The sequence below is a fragment of the Belonocnema kinseyi genome, chromosome 5, assembly GCF_010883055.1.
Source record: "Belonocnema kinseyi isolate 2016_QV_RU_SX_M_011 chromosome 5, B_treatae_v1, whole genome shotgun sequence".
Taxonomy (NCBI): Eukaryota; Metazoa; Arthropoda; class Insecta; order Hymenoptera; family Cynipidae; genus Belonocnema; species Belonocnema kinseyi.
In genome coordinates, this window is record NC_046661.1 from 66,593,172 (window position 1) to 66,614,153 (window position 20,982).

Here is a 20,982-nt window from a genome sequence, read left to right on the forward strand (position 1 = left end):
ACAAACATCGTACAATAATTCACTCACATACCGGAGTCATCCATTAACACGGGTTTATCATTGAAAGAAGCATATTCTAGAGGTGGTTTTTGTCGTCGGAGCTTCCCGGCCCCACGAGACATTGGAAAGGGGTTTAAAAGCACATCAAAAGTGAGTTAAATATAATAATTTCGAAATTACGACAGGCGTGTGTTTAAGACATATTAATAACATAAGTAACAATAATTTTATACTTCTGCCTCATCATATTGCTTTATTTATCGTTCAATTAAAGATTCTAATAGTTTGTTGTTGGCAGGAATTTTACCGCCAAGGTTCGAAAGTTCGCGCCCGAACTCCGGACCCGTTATCACACAGTTAACAAGTCAAAGCTGCTGACCATCAGGCAGCATATTGTTGAGAGAATACGGATACTATCTGACGCTAAGAGAAGTCTAGAGCGGAGGGAGAGGTGGATTAGAGAAAATCAACAGTTTCTCTCTGACCCATCTCGACTCTTTCAAGACCCTCCAGTTACTGTCGAACACCCACCCAAACCAGAGGAGGTCGAAGTATATTGGGGAGAAGTCTACGAAGTTCAGCATAGACTGGACGAAGACTCAGAAAATATAAATAGCTTCAAGGAGTTATGTGTCGGGAGAACCTGCTCATCGATAAATGTATCTGCAAAGATGCGGCATTCTACCAGCGTGACCTATCGATGGCCTGGATTGATTATCGGAAAGCTTTCGATTCTACAGCCCATAGACTTATCATCTGTCTTTTGGAAATCTTAAAGGTTCATCCGCAAATAGTTGGGTGCATAGAGAGATTGATGCCGCTTTTGAAAACCAGATTTACTGTCTCATCTGGCAAAAATCGTGTGACAACTAACAAGGTCACGTTTCAGAGAGGTGTCTTTCAGGGCGACACCATGAGCCCACTCCTTTTTTGCCTTACATTATTGCCACTATCTCTAGCACTGCGCCATTCCGACGGGTACTTGTGGCATCCCTGAAGCTCCTGAGCTCGTTGATAGAAGCGCCATACGACATCTATGCGCTGGAGAGACTAATACATACCTGGGCGTGCCACAGAGCCGCATTCAGGATGTGAAATCTATAAAGGATACTCTCCGAAGCAGATACAAACGTCTCATCCGACAGATTTGGTCTTCCGAACTGTCGGCGAGGAACAAAGTATCTGCAACGAACATGCTTGGCGTCCCTGTACTACTCTATTCATTTGGAATAGTTCCATGGACGAAGAACGAGCTCAGATCTCTTGAAAATGGGACAAGAAAGGTTATGCACATGAACAAAAGCATGCATCTTAAGTCTTCCGTTCTGCGACAGTACATCTCACGCCATCAAGGGGGTCGCGGAATATTGAGTCTTGAATGTCTTCACAACAGGATTATTCTGGGTGGTACAGCACATAGAGTTGCAAATGGAAGAGACCCTCTTCTTAAAATGGTCAGGAATCACGAAGAAGTGGACAAAGCAGCATTTCTATACAAAGCAGCGGAGGAGGCTGCTGAAACAGTCGGACTTGACTTCAGTATTAGGGGTGAGCAAAATGCATCAAATCTAATCTATCTCGAGTACTCACTCCTGAAAGCCCGGATTAAGAAAGCACAAGAAAAAAACTATCGTGAACAGCTCCTCGATAAGAGGATGCACGGTATCTTCCACAGAAATGTGAAGGATCAGTCAATGTCTTGTGAGCTAACGTTTGCTTTACTTAAATCGCCCGGATTGAAGTCTGGTACAGAGGGTTTCATTTTTGCATGCCAAGACGTGTCATTTCCACCTTAACATACCGCAGCCACATTTTGAGCCAAGACATTCCCGATGATAGCTGCAAGGCGTGCCATGCACACCCCGAGAATTTAGCTCACATACTATCTAGTTGTCCAACACACGCGGGAACGACCTACATTCAAAGGCACAATGCGGCACTAAGAGTGCTTTATTACCATCTCTGTCACTCCTACGGCATTCACCTTAATATCGCTCCTCTAAATGCTCCTAGGGAAATTGAGTCAATTGTCGAGAATGGGAAATGCCGCATATACTGGAACTCTATATTCTCGACAATTGTTTATGTTGCTCACTCGAGGCCTGACATGTTTCCGGTAATTTTGTTCAAAAATATGTAGTAATACTAGTTTCAGCTGAAAACACAAATCTGGTATGCAAAAACTCGGAACCTAATAGCGGTATCCAATTCTCCTTTCCGCAGGGATTTAGTGCTAATTAAGTGCTCTAAGTTCGTGTTTTGCAAAATATCCAGGCACTTTTTTTACCAAACACGTGTAGTAATGCTGGCTTCAGCTGACTCGCATATTAAACTCAGGAACTGTTAATGGCGTCAAATTCTCCTTTGCGCAGGAATATATTGCTAATTAAGCGCTAATATATTCTTCAAAAAATAAATTTTTTGCCCGGTGATTTTGCTCAAGAACATGTAGTAATGCCTGCTTCAGGTAAACGATATATGAGATTCAGAAACTGTTAGTGGTATAAAATTCTCCTTTGAGCAGAAATTCAGTGCTCATTAAGTATTCTGGATTTGTGCTATGCAAAAAATCCGGAAATATTTTTTTTTAAAAAACGTGTAATAATGCTGGCTTTAGGTGGCTGGTATTTGAAACTCGGAAACTATTAATTATATTACCAAATTTACCGGGCACAAAATGTAGTTTTTGCAGAATATATTAGCACTTAATTAGAACTAAATTCCTGTTCAAAGCAGAACTTGCTATCACTAATAGTTTCCGAGTTTCAAATACCATTTACCTGTAGCCAGCATTACATGTTTTTGACCAAAAATACAGGGCAGAAAATTTAGTTTTTCTAAAATATATTAGCAGTTAATAAGCACTGAATTCCTGCGCAAAGCAGAACTTGATATCACTAATTGTTTCCGAGTTTCAAATATCATTTACCTTTAGCCAGCATTACTACACGCTTTTTGACCAAAATTAACAAGGACAAAATTTAGTTTTTACAGCATATATATGCAATTAATTAGCACTAAATTCCTGCGCAACGCAGAACTTTGTATCACTAATAGTTTCCGAGTTTCAAATATCAGTCACCTGAACCCAGCATTACTACACGTTTTTGGTAAAGAAAATTTGCCCGAATTTTGTGCATAGCACAAATCCAGGGCATCCAATTAACACTTAATTCCTGCGCAAAGGAGGATTTGATACCTATAATAGTTTCGGGGTTTCATATATCATTTACCTGAAGCCAGAACTGCTGTGATTTGAGAAAACACCGTTAACTGCAAAAAGTCGAAAAATGAGTTTTTTATATCGTTGGAATCGTGAAGAAAAGATCCACCTGACTATTATAGTAAAATATTTTTTTCAAATTTTTAATAACTTTTAGAATAATTATTGCTAAATTTTGGAGAAACGCCGTTAACTGCAAAATTTAGCGAGCCGTGATTTGGAGAAGAGCCGTAACTGACCCTTAACTGCAGGCTCAAATCATGGACAGCTGAATACGTCACAGAAAAATTCGAGAAAAAGCCGCAACGGGCAGTTACGGATTTTACTAAATTATCGGGCGGTGATCTCGAGCCTTCGTGATTTCCAAGAGGTCCGTACGCGCTTACACCGTTTTCCGGAATCATGGAACGTCGAAAAAAACGTCTGTGATTCGAGAAACGACTAACGGTGTAACGCCGTAACGGCAAGAGAGCCGTAAATGGCCGTTACAGCGTTTTCTGAATTTCAGCATCCCAAAGGTATGTTAAGCTGGCACAACACTATGAAAAGCATAGAGGTGTAACCTATTTCATAATTTAGGGCTCATTTAGGGCTAATTTGGGCCCGTAGTCCTAAATTTTGGGCTCTTTTATTTTTATTTTTTATATAGTGTTAGCGCTAGCTTAACGTTAAGCTGGCCGAACATTGCTGTAAAAGGTGCTAAAAATGATTTGACGGAAAATTCACCTTATACAATAATTTAGAGCTCATTTAGGGCTCTGGGAATATGATAATGAATAATTAAAAAAATTGTTTAAACAAATTTTGTTTAAACAATTCTAGTAAAAATGAAGTAAACAATTTTCTTCCTTTACCCTATGTTAAGGCTCACTTGGGGCTCCATAAATATGGTATTTGAATTTTACAATAAATTGTTTAAACAATTATTTTTTAAACAAATTTGAAACAAAAAATATTTTCTTTTCTCCTGCATAATTTGAGGCTTATTTAAGGCTCCTGAAAAATCATCGACCGAAGGTCGCGTGATATTTCCTTTGCCCTTTTTTTTTGGTTATATGGTGTTCTGGCACCTTAACGTTATAAAAAAGACATGATGAAAACAATAAAACCAATTTTTTCTCCTCGCATAATTAAGTGCTCATTGAGTACAAATTTCGCCCGTCGTCCCAAATTTTGAGCTCTCGTATTTTTTGTAAAAAAATAGTGTTTGCAATAGCTTAACAATAAGTTGGTTCAAGATTGTTGTAAAACGTTATAAAAATGATTTCACTTAAAATGCACCTTATAGAATAGTTTAGGGCTCATTAAGGGCTCTGGGAATATAATAATTAAAAATTCTAAAAAAATGTTTATACAATTTTTGTTTAAACAAATTTGCCAAAACAAAATATTTTCTTTTCTTTTCTCTTGCATAATTTCAGGCTCATTTAAGGCTACTGAAAAATCATCGACCGAAGGTCGCGCGATATTTCCTTTAGCTTTTTTTATATATGGTTTTGTGCCACCTTAACGTTATAAAAAATACATGAAGAAAACAATTAAACCCATTTTTACTCCTCGCATAATTTATGGCTCATTTGAGGCTAATTTGGGCTCATGGTCCTACATTCTGGGCTCTTTTATTTTTTGAAAAAAATAGTGTTTGCGCCAGCTTAACGTTAAGCTGGCCGAACAGTGCTGTAAAACGTGCTAAAAATGGTTTCACGGAAAATTCACCTTATACAATAATTTAGGGCTCATTTAGGGGTCTGGGAATATGATAATGAAAAATAAAAAAATTTGTTTAAACAAAAATTGTTTTAACCTTTTTTTTAAATTTTTAATTATTATGTTCCCAGAGCCCTTAATGAGCCCTAAACTATTCTATAAGGTGAATTTTTAGTAAAATCATTTTCATAACGTTGTACGGCAATCTTGAACCAACTTATTGTTAAGCTACTGCAAACACTATTTTTTACAAAAAAATATGAGAGTCCAAAATTTAGAACTACGGGCCCAAGTTAGTCCTCAATGAGCCCTAAATTATGCGAGGAGTAAAAAAAAAAGGAAAAAGGAAATATCGCACGACCTTCGGTCGATCATTTTTTAGGAGCCTTAAATCAGCCTGAAATTATGCAGGAAAAAAGAAAATATTTTTTGTTGCAAATTTGTTTAAAAAATAATTGTTTCAACAATTTATTGTAAACTTCAAATACCATATTTATGGAGCCCCAAGTGAGCCTTAACATGGGTAAAGGAAGCAAATTGTTTACTTCATTTTTACTAGAATTGTTATACAAAAATTGTTTAAACAATTTTTTTAAATTTTTCATTATCATATTCCCAGAGCCCTAAATGAGCCCTAAATTATTGTATTAGGTGAATTTTCTGTGAAATCATTTTTAGCACCTTTTACAGCAATGTTCGGCCAGCTTAACGTTAAGCTAGCGCAAACACTATTTAAAAAATAAAATAAAAGAGCCCAAAATTTAGGACCGCGGGCCCAAATTAGCCCAAAATGAGCCCTAAATTATGAAATAGGTGACATATCTATACCTTCATAGTGTTGTGCCAGCTTAACATACCTGTATCCCAATCAACACCGTTAACTGCATTTTAGATAATTAATGAACATTTTTTAACAATTTTTGTTGCAAAAATGAAAAGTTTATATGCAAATTAGTCAAGAACAACAAAAAAAACTGCAGAAAATGAATTAGAATCCGCTATACACGCGAGTAAAGATTGGAACAGTTTTCGTCGATTTTCTCGGCTTCGTTCATTTTGCAGTTAACGGTGTTTCCTCAAATCACGGCAGAGCATTACTACATGTTTTTGAGCAATATTATCGGGCACAACATTTATTTTTTGTAGAATATATTACCACTTAATTAGCACTAAAATCCTTTCCAAAGGAGAATCTTATTCCAATAACAGTTTCCGTGTTCCACATACCAGAGTCACCTTAAGCCAGTATTATTACACGTTTTTGGTAAAAAAAGTGCCTGGATTTTGTGCACAGTACAAATCCAGAGCACTTAGTTAGCACTAAATTCCTGCACGAAGGAGAATTTGATACCACTAATAGTTTTAGAGTTTCATATACCTTTTACCTGAAGCCAGCATTGCTACATGTTTTCACAGAAAAACGCTGGTGTTAAATTTGTTGCAGCTCAAATTTCATTGGGCTCCCAATGATCATTTGAGAGTTTTCAAGTCTCAAATGTATTTCTCTGAACCTAGGTGCCCATGTGGGCATCTAGGGGAAAGTATCATTTGGAGACTGAATTTTGGCTCATGCAGAGTTGTGGAGTTCTGAACCGCGCTGTCAGCCACCTGAACACCTGTCAAAGCAACTATTCACTTTGCGATATTAGCCTAAATAATTGTTAATAAGGAATCCACTTAAACAATATTTACCTAATTTTGAAATTTCTTTTAATTAATAGGGCGTACCCGTCACTTAGAATAAAATTATAACTTCCTAATGCAACTTCCAAAAGTTAGGTTAGTCATGCCCGTCGATATTTAAACTAAAGCCGAGATGTATAGAAACAGTCATGACCGTCTACATATACAATAAGGTATTTTCACTTCAATCACTAGCTCACTTCACTTCGTTGAAAACTGAGGGGATAACAATTGATCAAATGCATGGGAATCGGTTAATTTTTGCTCTATTTTTCTAATATCTTCGTAGAAAGTAATTTTTGTGTATAAGTGCAATTGAAAAATAGTTTTTCTTTTTTAGAGACTATTTAATGCAATAATAAAATTATAATAATTTTCATTCATGCGTGCGTTAGAGCTGAGCGCTGGTTGTCAACCCTTTGAAGCGCGATTCAAAATTACATTGAAAAACAATTCTTGTAATTTAAATAAATAATTATTAAAATATACACAAGAATGTATAAAAATTGTGTAACTTTTGATTTCAGACAAGAAAAAAATTTATAACACATATATTTGATGAATAACAGTTTATTTTCATTCAATTTGAAAGACTAATATTTCTCAAAATATTTGGTAATAGATACATTTTTTTAAATACAATATGCTATTTCAGCAGCTTGATATATAGAAGCTAATTGCAGAATATAATAGTGATAATATTTGAATAATTCTAAAACAAAATTTCAGATTGTTCTTTTCGATTGAGACGTGACAAAACGAGGCTTGAAGTAAAAAAAAAAAAAAGGAAAGCATAACTACAATTCAGTCGTGATAATTTATGTATTTATAGGTTATATAATTGTATGAATTCCCAGAAAAATACATACAAAATATTAAAAACTTATAAATAATTATTTTCAATCACTTTTCCAAGAAATTTCTTTTCAAATTGAATGTTTTGTAAAATATAATTTGGTCTTTGGAATTCACTGAAAATAAAGTGTTATTAATATTATATATGTTGTATTTTTTTGGCTGAAATCAAAGTTACACAATTTGTATATATCCTTGTGGATATTTTAATAATTATTTACTTAAGTAACAAGAATTGTTTGTTAATGTAATTTTGAATCGTGCGCCAAGTGCGGCCAATGAGCGGTCAGTCCTAACGCAAGCGCAGTAGCTGAGAAGGAAAAAATGGATCAAAACTTTATTTCTTTAATATATTTGTAATTAATCATCATTATTATTATTTTATTAATTCATTAAATAGTAATTAAAAAATAAAAACTATTTTTTAACTATACTTATATAGAAAAAATTACCTTTTACGAAGATGTTAGCAAAATAGGGCAAAAATGAACTGAATCCAATACATTTGGTCACTTATTTTCCCCTCAGCAATCTACGAAGTGAAGTTAGTTGTTTATTGAAGTGAAAATACCTAATAGGCTTTTATTTTATTAGTTTGAATGTTCCCGCCGCTATATTTGAAACATTGCAATGTTTCATGAAACTTTTCATCAGGCTAAAGTTTCATGCAAATTTACATCCCTACTCATCGCGAAAAACAAATTTGATTTTATTACACAATTGTATTTACCTTATCTTTCATATATGGCACTAGCCACAGCAAGATTAGATATCTAAGATACCTTTAAACTTCCGCAGAAAACCTAGTAGAAATTTGTTCGAACGACCAGGCATCAATTTCGATGCAGACGGTCACGATTTAGTTTGTACATCCCGGCTTTGGTGGTTTGAATGTCATATAATAGGTTTTGACTAACCTAACATATGGATATTACATCACGCCAAGTACTATTTTTATTCCAAGACTATTTAGTCACTGGTAAATGAGAGGAAATAAAAAGTTAGGTAATTATTATTATAATTAACCTGCTTATTAACATCTGTTTCACTCAAATAACGACCGACAAAATGATCTTGACAGGTGACTTACAGTTTGTAGACGACACTTCACGTTGCACTGGATGAGAAAAAACAGTGTCTAAATGATGCTTTTCCCCTAAATTCACCGAATGAACCTGTGTGGTTCAAATTCGTTGCAACTCTATTGAACACCGATTTCGGTGTACATTGGAGGATCTGCGATTTTCTGTGTTTGACCAAAATTACCAGCCACAAAATTTAGTTTTTGCAGAATATATTAGCACTTAATTAGCACTTAATTCCTGTCGAAAGGAGAATCTTATACCAATAACAGTTTCCGAGTTTCACATACCAGTCTCCTTAAGCCAGTATTATTGCACGTTTTTGGTAAAAAAAAATATGTCCGGATTTTGTGCATAGCATAAATTCAAGAGCACTCAATTATTACTTATTTCCTGCGCAAAGGAGAATTTGATACCATTAATAGTTTCCGAGTTTCACATACCAGAGTCACCTGAAGTCAGCATTACTACACGTTTTTGGTAAAAAAAGTGCACGATTTTGTGCATAGCACAAATTCAGAGCACTTCATTAGCACTAAATTTCTGCGCAAAACAGAATTTGATAACACTATTACGTAGTTTCCGACTTCCGCATGTCGGAGTTGTGGCTTCAGCTGAAGCTAGCGTTACAACATGTTTTTGACAAAAATTACCGGGCATAGGATTTTTTTTCTGCAGCATAAATTAGAACTAAATAAGCACTAAATTATGGCATCGTGCTTATATCGATATGACAGTGTTGTAATTCCAGCTTTCGGGACCTGAGATAGGATGGGCAGTTAGAACACTGTCTCAGTAATAGCACTTTTTTTATAAAAAAAATTTCGAAATCTGTAATGTCGCTCCGATCTTCACTGAGCTTTTTTCTCTAAAAATCAATGTTTTAAAAAGTCACTTTGTAAATATTCTTGCACCCCGGAAAGGGGTTTACTGTTGTAAGGGTTGGGCCTAGTATATGACTTTGGGGGAAAAAATCTGCTAAAAAGTGAGAGTCGAAAATTTTTGAAATGAGAAATACAGAAGCGTAGGCCAAATAATGTCACATATAAGTAAAAAAGAGAAATCAACACTTACTTCCACAATAATATTTTTGGGACAAAAACCACACTCTGTCCATGCACTGGCGGCAATGATTACTCGTTTATTTTCATTGCGTTTTCTATTTTGCACATAAAAATAGCCACCAGCTGATAGAGATATTGATCGTACAACGTGGTCGAAACGTTTGATCTAATTCATCGCGTCATTCCTGGTTTTTGCGTTAAATCCGGTTTTTATGTGAAAACAGAAAATGCGGTGAAAAGAAAAAGAGTACTAATTTTCACCATTCTATACGGGGTATCACATCTATCCCGAATTTTTTTTTTTTAAGTGCTAATATCTCTTTTGATTTTCATGTAACAGCATATTTCGGCTTCATATGATTCTACTTACCTAATTTGAAGGACCCTACAGATTTTGACATTTTTTGTACACAGATACACCAAGTTCGAGTAATTTTTAAAGTCTCTTGTTCAAATGATGCAGTGAGCAGTATGAATCTAGCATTGAGCAGGGATACAAAGGTCGACACGACCTTGAATGCGCCGCCTTTCAACTTGAACTCAACGCGCGGAAGACTGAAAGTGTTGCGTAATTTGTCAGCGAGTTATTATGTGCATAAAGATAAAATAGTTGATCGAGAATGTAAGCACCGTGCATATACGTGAGAAGCTCATAGCTGATGCTTGAGGCCATTTTATTTCAAATATATACCAGGTGCACAGTAAAATCTAAATTATTATTATAATTATATGAATTCTCGTGGCTTGCAAAATTTCTCTGCCATCATTAAAAATATAAAAATAAAGCTCTTAATTCCAAACCAATAGTTGTATTTGAAGTATTTTAAACTTCTGAAAATTAAAGGAATAAAACTGGAACTCCTCGAAATTCAAAGCATTTCAAATTCTGAAATTTCTGTTTGAATATATATTTGCAAGCCATATAATTTTAAAAAGTAGGAATAACATTTACGTAAATTCATATACTAAGCTTTAAAATTACACAATGCCAAAATGAGAATCAATCAAAAATTTCTTTTACTTCAAACTAGAAGGCATTCAAATTGAACATACAGCGTTGCAAATTAATTAATAATATTTATTTAAAGTGCCCCGAATTGTACCATTTTTCATAATCGCCATATGAACGGATCGTTATTTAACAGAAATTTCATTCTATCTAAAACTCATTTGGCATAAAAACAATGACGCGATATTCAAATTCTCTCTTTTAATGTCATTTTTGTTATTATGCGCTAGTAATTAAATATTGGTACATTATGTTAGCCAATAAGTAACTAAATTAATCACTTATTTCAATTATGACGTTAAATTATTAAATTGATGAATGAACCTCGACAAATGGTGTGTTTATACTTCCGAAAAGGTGACTTAAGAATATTGACGTGATGTTTGTCGTAGGAGTTGCTTTTATATCCCACTTAAAAGCCTATAACGAAGTTTTGATGTAGATTAATATAAATTAAGTTATAAAAATTTTTTATTATACCCTTTCCCCGACTCCTACCGACCCCTTTTCCAGTAACCAAAAAAACCACGGGTCCTACTGTTGGGCATTTGAAAGAAGGTACCTTGCAAAGGTGGAAAGAGTTATTAAAGTTAGTCGATCGAACAAATCACCTGATTTTAAGTGCCTAACACAGAGCTCCCCTAAATTTCCTTGTATTTAGTATCGCAGGTTAGGACATTTTTTCTAACAACAAATTTTAAAATGATTTTTTTTTCATTTCTCACAAAAAATATTGTTTTTGACAAAAATTGAAAATAAAAAAAATATGTGTTTTGATAAGATCGAAAACTTGTATTCGCATTTCCACCTCAGAACAATATTTCTCGAGATTTTTTAAAAACATTGATTAAAAAAAGATGGCACTAACCTAATTTCTATTAATCTGCCCCAACAATTCTAATGCTAATTTTAACCAATATGCATAATTGTTGATACAATGTCTTGTTATCGCAATGGTTATCTTATGTTTTAATTTCTGTATGAAACTACACACATATAAATTAAAGAAGGTAATATTCTCTATCTAAGCAAACAAGTTTTATCGTTGTTATAATTATCGGTTATAAGACGATGTAAAAGGTTGAGGATGGCTTTGTTGGTGTGTTTATCCTAATACGTCAAATAAAAGAGTGCAAATGTGAAAATAAGGGTATCCGGCATATACAGTAATTCCGAAAATAACCCAGCTGGCACAAAATTTGTCGACGTCTTTACGACATTGTTATGACATCTTGAAGAAAACTTTACGACATCCTATGTCCATGTCACTAAAGTGTCTTTACGAAATCATGAAGACACCTTAACGACATGGAAATACGATGTCGTAAAGTTGTTATAAAACTGTCATAACCATATCGTAAGGACGTCGCCAATATTTGTGCCCACTGGGAACAATGATCAAACGGAGAATGATGTATAAGAGCTATCCCTTTCAGAAAAAACACTTGATTTACAATGTCTTTCACAATTTCTCGCAATTTATAAAACCTCAATTAGACTATGATTCAATTTTAACCGGTTTAAGGGGGTAGGGTACCTTGGAGGCAAAAAAATCGAATTTTTGTACGTTACATTTTCTAAAAGTATTACATTTCAAAAGTAATTTTTTTCATTCGTTTTCTAGTTTTAAAACTTTAAACGCGTTTTTCTCGAAACCACGTTTTTAAAACGGGGTCCGAGATTTCTCAAAAACGGTTTATCTGATCGTTACCAAATTTGAACCAGTTATTCTAGATATCATTCCACGAGGATTGAACGACCGCTTATTATTATTATCCAAGTGGGCAAAAAAATTAAGGATCTCCTAGAGACGTCTTTGCGACATCGCCAAGACATCTTTTATAACATGTCTTTTCTCATTCTAAGGATGATCTTAAAACGTCTAATGTCAGTAAAAGAGATGTCCCAAGAACGTCCATGTCTTTAAGACGTCCTTTGGTCATCTTTAGAACATTGTACGTCTTAGAGACGTTGCTTGGCCTGACATAGGACATCCTAGGAATGTTCCAAGGACATCTTGGGATTTTCATAGTTTTGTGCCCACCGAGGTTACTTTTTTATTAGACAAAAAACGAGCGTTTTTTACCAAAAAAATCAAATTTTGACTTTCAAATTCCGCCATTTCGTAAAAAATGATTATTTTTAACTTTACGATCGTTCAAAACTTTTCTACAACTGTTTATTAAAAAATTCCGTGTAACTTTTTGATTTAAGATAATCCAGTGCTGCGTCATTAGGGGTCCCGTTTTTTCTTAGACTCTGTAAAAGCGGGTGAAACTATATTTGTGTAAAATTACTCGCATAGCACGTTACACTTCTCATTTAAAACATCGACCTATCGTAGAGGGAAGTCCCTCTACGCCTCTACGGAATCTCCACAAACTTCTCTTTCTAGCTTTGCCAATCACGGTCCCTCTCATCAAGCGTTACGAAAAGACGCAGAAACGCACAAATCGAGCTCTTTTTTGAACTCTAATGCAAAACCTTGCTTACTGAACCAGTGCTCGCAACGAGTGCCCCGAACTCTTCTACGAATGCTAAGCGCTCTCTGATTCGTTGCTGTTCGCGCGCAATTTGAAATGCTAAAAAATAACATTTTTATTGTTTATTATGAATAATGTTATTTTAACTTATGTAAATGTTTATTAGACCAATATTAATGAATCTTGATAAAAAAAATTATTAAGTGCATACTGTGTAAATAAAAAATATCCTTTGGTACTTACTTGTATTTTTCTTGCCTATTTTTTATTATTCAAAAATTTTGTTATTTAGAGTTTATTAAAATATTAAAATGCATTGACAATCTGGTTTTTCAATACAATTATATTAATTAATACAAAAATTTATATATTTAGTAAAAACAACTATAAAACAATCATAACGCAGTATGCACTTAATAAATTTTTTTATCAAGATTCATTAATATCGGTCTGATAAACATTTATATAAGTTAGAATGACATTAATCATAATAAACAGTAAAAATATTATTTTTTAGTATTTTAAATTACGCGCGAACAGCAACGAATCAGACTCAGCGCAACGCATGCGTAGAAGACTACGGGGCACTTGTTACGAGCACTGTACTGAACCCTCGTTTGTCACTTTTCTAACGCATCACCCGAAACTGCTCGTAACGCGTACTTTTTCGTTTATCTAAAGAGGCACGAAAACGTGCTATTTTTATGATTGCATTCTGAAAAATTCTAATTCGACTTAGCTCATGAGTCAAATATTATGAACTGCATTAAGTTTAAATTGGGTCGAATATTTCGAAACCGACAAAAGATTAGACTCCGTTGAATTTTAGTAAATCCACACACAGACATGACCTCAAATTGAAAAACGCGGTTTATAAAAGCATAAAATGTGTAATAGTAATTAATTCCAGTACATCTCGAAAGAGGCAGCAGTATTACCGCCACTTGTTTTTATTTCCCAACTTATTTACACACGAAGCGCCACATCGAGTTGAAAATTTTGGATAGTAAATAAGAAGCACTAACAAAGGTGGGTCTGGTTCTAAATTGGTATAATTATTATGAAAAAAGTTTGTTGTTGTAAATAACTTTTTCTTGTTTTCGTCAAAATTATTCAAATTTAGGACCAGACCCACCTTTCTTAGTGCTTTTTATTTATTATCCAAAATTTTCAACTCGATGTGGCGCTTCGTGTGAAAATAAGTTGGGAAATAAAAGAAGTGGCGGCAAGGTTTGAATCTGGTCACGTGAAGCACTCGTCACATGGCCTTACACCTTATTATAAAATATCCACATTTTTATCCAGTATCATATACAATAGCTAGGTTTTTGAAGTTTTTATTCATTTTCTTTTAGATTAAGATTAATATAAAGCTATCCAAGTTCGCCATCGCTTAACTATTCCTTCATATTTTTCTTCAAGAATTGAAAATCATAAGTATATTTACAAAATATACAGTTACACAATTTAGAAATATCAGATCTTTTAGATTTGAAATAAAAAAGTTGGTGAAATTATCATTTGTTATGCTATGATGTTTTGATTAACTCTAATTATAACTTTACTCAATAATAGTAACACTCTATCGAAGGAGAAGAAGCATAAAAAACAGTAAAGGACAAAATAGTTAAGTAAGAAATAAAATTAATCAAAAAAGGTCAACCAAAATTATAATTTCATTAATTTTCTTATTTAGAATATAAAAGGTCTGATATTTATAAATTCTGCAACGTCACTAAGATAACCGAAAATTTAAAGGAAATTCCGATACTTTTATACGTAACCACATCTTAAATTTACGAAATTTTTAACTTGAAACTCCTACAAAATTTCAAGATATTTTAAAGCATGTCAAAGTATTTGACACATTTTGGGATATTTCCAAGGAGTCCAAGCTATAATCATTTGTAATCATGCGGTTTTAAACAGTTTCCTAGAATTTCAGAAGATTAGGAAGGATTTTATAAAAACTGTAAGGTTTTACGGGATTTTAAAATCTCTAAATGTCATTTTTTATATGATAAAAACCTTTGGCGGGTCTGCAATTTATTACTTTCTTACTTTCTTTTTTTTATCTGTTAGCGCACTTATTTTTATTATATAAAGATACTGATAGGCCCGCCAAATGATTTTTTCTTCTTTTATTTCTGCAAAGCATGAACTCAACTTCGTTTTATCAATTCAAATGTATTATTTATTAAACTGAGAGTAATTACTGCAATAGTTCATTTGCTACTTTTAATAATGTTCCTTTTTTAAGTATGCTTTTATTCTTAAATTTTCTACTATTTGTAATTGACTTTATTTGATCATTTTACAACTTAACGAATACATAAATAAATATAATGTTAAATACATATCGTTTAACAAAAATTAAATTCCAGTTTTTTTTCTGGTTTAGATTATTCAGATAATCTCTTTTAGACTTTCTCAAAGTTTCCAAATTTAAAAAATACTATTATATGTGAAGTTTTATTATTTTTCAAAACGAAGTTGAATGGACTTAAGTTATAATAGAAAAGTTATACAAAAAATTTGTTAAAAATTTCCTCAAATTTTTTTTGCTATAATTATAATCAAATGAAACAGTTAAAGTACTACTCTAGAAACTATGAATGACATTCTTTCGAGGGGCTATTCAGTCCCAAGAATCATGTAACCCCACCTCTTGAAATCGATTTCGAATCGCATGAAATTATATGAAATCATGAAATCATTGAAATCATTTTTTAGAAAACCCGAAGTAAAATCATCCAACGTAGTGTACAAAATCAACTCCGTAATCAATGAAGTCAAATGAAATCATATGAAATCAATGAAATCAGTTGCGTTACGATTCGGAATCGATTTTATTTGATTTCAGAATCACTTGAAATCATTCAAATGTTTTGAAATCATTGCATTCTTGACCTATCAAAAATTAAATTCAGTTCCCCATTCAGCACTCGAATCAGTGCATGAAATCATTTGAAATCAATTTGAAATCTGAAATCACTGGTACCCACTAGCACAGAGTGAATAGCCCCTCGCATTCTTTTAACCATTTCCAATAATCTAGTACATATTATTATATGATATATGCATATTCGTGTAATTCAAGTTTGGAAGAATCCTAAATTAAAGCCTTCCGCATTAGCGAGCGACGCCTCATCGTACCTAATAACTGTAATGAAGTTTAAACAAAATATTGTCACGTGCATGACCTGAAATTAATATACCACTATTACAATCTCAGTGGCACAAAGCTATGAATATCCTAAGAACGTCCTTGGGACGTTCCTAGGACGTTCTATGTCAAGCCAATCAACGTCTCTAAGACGTCCAATGTCCTAAAGATGACCTAAAGACGTCTTGAAGACATGGGCGTTCTCGGGACATCTTTTGTACTTACATTAGACGTTTTAAGAGCATCCCTAGGATGACCAAAAGAAATGTTGTAAAAGATGTCTTAGGGATGTCCCAAAGACGTCTCTAGAACATCCTTAAATTTTTTGGCCCACTGGGTTTTTGAAAAACAGCTTTACGTTTTTCGTGTACAGATCCTAATAAAAATGAATAAAATTCGTAACATTAAAATAAACAACAAATCTATAAACGCACACAGAAAATAATTCACAGCGAAAAAAAGACGAAAAAATACAGTTTTTATAAACCAGTCACTTTTCACTCAATTTCATTATTTAAAAAATTATTTAACTTTCTTTATATTTATCCAATTTTACTGTACATAACTAGAAACAACTAAAAGTCTTATTCGACTTTATTACATTTATTATTTTTTAAATTATTGTCAGCTCCTCTTTATCGATGACTCAAAGTCTGTATGTCACGCCGCCAACCGTATATTTTTGTTACAACTCAATGTCTGCATACTACTTTATAACTACGCACACGAACCTCTTTCGAGCAACGCCATCCGCTGTGCACAAAGTATAGACTTTTAGTTGAAATGACATTTTGTTGAATCGAGTTGTAGTTTGACTGAGTAGCAACCGCTGAATCGAGTCAGATTTTTTCGACTTGATTCTTAGCTGAGTCGAATCGGATTATACAGTACAAGTCCAATCACTTGCCGTCCGATAAGTGTACACACCCCCTAAAGACGTCATCACACGTACGACACGCACACTAATTCTGGTTATCCCACTACGTATGCTATTTTGTTCATGATTTGCGCCCATGATTCACGCTTGCGCGCACCTGATAGCGTGCTACTAGAGTAGTGGCCGGCAAACTTTTTGCTTAATTTTCAGGTATGGTCAGGCTCCACCAGACTTATTTTTTCTACTAATTTTCGGTCTATTCTTGTATCTTAGCGTAAGTGAGCTTACTCCAGCAAGGGTCTTTTGTCCACAGACATGTCAAAGTAAAGAAATTTTAAAACTTTTAATTTTTCAACTAGCGATTTGAAAATAGCATTATCAGCATCTACGAGTTTTTCCGATTCCAATAATATATTACTTGCCTAGAAAAGTAAAAAATTTGAAGGAGGTTAATATCAAGAAACATCAGCTTAAAAGTCAATTTACTACTAAATACTTCTCAAATTTTCAACCTTTATAGACAAATTACATGTCTTTAGATTCGGAACAATACGTAGATTCCAAATATATTACTTTTAAGTCACTGATTGCAAAATTACAATTTTTTTAATCTCACATTTTTTTTCTCATTTTCTAACAAAGAACCCCTGAGGAAAGGGGTTGTCTGGCCAAGCTCGCAGGTACTGCCCTGAAAGTAGATCGTAGGGGAGCCAGGGAGGGCAGTCGTCATTTCCTTCACGGCTACCTGAGCTACCCCTCCCTAGATTCGAAGTAGCTCCAGGCCCTCGATGCTACGTCCCCTATGGAGATAATCCCTTTGTCTTCCAACTTGCATATATTTCTATTTCAAGAATATCAGTATCTCCAAGAAAATCATTTAAATATACAAAATTAGATTAATTCCAATCTAATAGAGTATAAACATGATATATGAACATGTTATCGACGAAAAATTATAGAATTTTCCACTTTTGGTCAATTATACATACAATAAAATACAATTATAAATAATAAATTAAAACAATAAACAATAATAATAAATAAACAATGATAAAACAATAAATAGAATTTTCCACTTTTTAAGTTATGGTCTAAATATGATTCTCGTATGTTGTAGTTTTTTCTAAAATTTTTAGCTTATGGTCCAATTTTAAATTGTAGTGATGTTTGGCAACGTCGAGTGTGACCATGCGTGTTGTTCGAATTTTGCGCATAAACTCGAGCACGTGGAACGGATGCGACATTGAAATACCTTAAGTTCACTAACGCCAGTTATAGATTTACGGTATAAATAATTATTTTTCTATTCTTATAGGCTCTGACACTTTTCGAAGCAGATATGGATTTCGGATAACATTCTATCTATGCCAGAATTATTTTAGATTTTTTTCATTTTTCAATCTTATTATATACTACAAAAAGTACGTATTCCCGTAAGACCACATGTTATTTTCAAGCATTGATTTCTCGACTATGAAGCTGGGAAAGGTTACAAAATTTTAAACAGAGCTTCAGCAAATTTTAATACAACTGTCATCCAAAAACCAAACGATTCTCATTTGTAATTCTATTACCGAGGGTATTCCCTTGAGTTAAAAAACGTAAGTGTTTCAAGAAGTTATTATTCTGTAGAAATTGTTGATGTACGTCGTTCGCTTTAGGGTCAGGTGAATTGATAATAATGAAGTTGTTTCACACGTTTCGGTCCACAATGGTGGCCCTCATTTGTGAGTTTGATTAAATCTGTGAAAAGTACATAATGTCTGGATAAGTAAGCAGTTTTACAATTGGAAGTGTTGTTCTTTGGTTAATATCTCAGTCTTTAAATTATATACATTCTTAAACTTGAAATTAAAATTTTATTTCATTTTATTAATAACTATTGATAAAGCATGCAGTATTCTTAAAACAATTTCTTTTAACGACATACAAGACTGATGAAAGAAGAATTACGATGCAGTCGTAAAACTTATTAAAATTTTTTTTTAAAGTTGTCAGAAAACATTGGAGTTCCTTGAAAATTGCCCTGTAGTAAAAATATCAAAATTTAAAAAACTTTGTGTTCGAATAATTATTTGAGTATTCTTTAAAAAATGTTGTTTTCCTTTCGACGAAAATTTTATTTTGAAAGTTAAACCATTTTTGTTACAGAAATAATTCTTATGATAAAAGAAAAATTATTACCTATTTTCAAGAATTCTTTAGCTACAATGTTTAAACTTAAAAGTAGGATTACAGTGAAACACTTCAATAACCCTCCCTTCTATAGCCATTCCGAGAATTAAAGCCGCACCGTAGGTAGGTATAACAGGAACTGCGCGGGGGCCGCGGGGTTGCGGCTGTCACTCAGGCGAGCAGTCAAGCGTGAATCGGCGCTAAAAAAGAGTTTCACTCTATATAATTATATAACTACAATATTTTGTTTTTTTACAAATTTATTTTGTACTACAGTGTTGAAATGTTGTCACAGGCTTATACTGCCCAACATGTCGAAGGCATTTTTTAGTTAGAGATGGATTTTTATTTGATCATTTTTGCACGGGGCTGTCCCGGTATATCTCATCTGTCACGGACGCATTTTTATAATGCAATCAAGTGATCTGATGAAAGCAGTCTGCCCAGACATATTGGACAAAGCCTGGTTTTTACCCCATCATTGACGGACTGGGTTGCAGTCAAGTACACGATGGGGGGACCTACAGCTTAAGGTGGGTTCCGAACCACCAGAACCTCGGTAAAGGTACATTGAAAAATTTCTAGAGGTACCGGCTCAGGGATCGAACCCCGGACCTCTGAGGTGAAGTCCGAGTGTCTAACCAACTGAGCCACCGAGGCTCCTACAGTGTTATTATTATTATTATTATTATTATTATTACACCATTAAGCCATTTCCCTTTCGGGTAGGCGTGACAACTCGGTAGGGGAAAGGAGTAGTGTGTGGAAGGGATAGAGATTTTTCAGATTGATTCAGAATTCTCGTACTATTTAAGTAAATAACACGTTCGTTCCGCAACACTGCTCCGACCCAGGTTGCTGATCAATCTCTCTAGCTATCACCCCAAGCGAAGAACCTCACGAAGTCGTTATGTAAGGTTCCCCACTTGGGTCCATTAATAGCCAAGGTCTTTGTTTCAGGCGTCATTCACTCTACAGACACTCTTTTTATTAACCATTTGCCGCCATACTTTCCTGTCCTGGCATACTTCTGTAGCTTCTTTTATGCATGGTCGGAGCAGTGTTGCGGAACGAACGTGTTATTTACTTAAATAGCACGAGAATTCTAGATCAATCTGAGTAGTGATTTTGGAAATGTTTTACTTTCACATAAATAATTTTAAACGGTAAAAGAAAACTCAGTACATGAGAATTTACAAAATTGAAATTATAAACATTTTGCAAAGTTAATAAATTTACAGAGATATAAAACTTTATTAAAGGAAAATTTGTATATAAGAAATAAAGGAAAATTTTTTTAAGTACAATATTCCTCGACAATCTGTATTCTTACTACTTGTGAAAAAAATGTGCATTAACTTTTCGTCGACATAAGGAAAAGAAAAAAAGAATATTTGAATGAATATTTAGCTACAAAGTTCTTTTTTAATTTTGTAGTTTTACTACAGTGCGTCTTGGAAGAGAGAAAATTTTATTTTCATAGATATTATTCCTCATCATAACAGAAAAATTCATTACATAGCACTATTTCTCTTATACACAAAAAGCTGTGTTTAAGGGTTTCAATACAAAAATTGGATTTAATATACGTCGCTAAGAAATAATGTTAAAAGACTATTTTGAGTACAGTGTTTCCTGAACAACTTTTAAAAAAATTT

The 20,982-nt window shown here is 33.7% G+C and overlaps 2 protein-coding genes across 2 annotated transcripts in view; one reads left to right on the top strand and one right to left on the bottom strand.

The window, feature by feature from the left end:
* Positions 1-20,982, bottom strand: part of LOC117173693 — a 122,883-nt gene that overhangs the window by 93,010 nt on the left and 8,891 nt on the right. The window lies entirely within an intron of this gene.
* LOC117173296 overlaps positions 10,247-20,982 on the top strand; it is an 81,511-nt gene continuing 70,775 nt past the window's right edge. The window contains exon 1 of the mRNA XM_033361778.1: positions 10,247-10,308. The gene's annotated coding sequence lies outside the window, so the exon portion shown is untranslated. The remainder of the gene's footprint in view (positions 10,309-20,982) is intronic.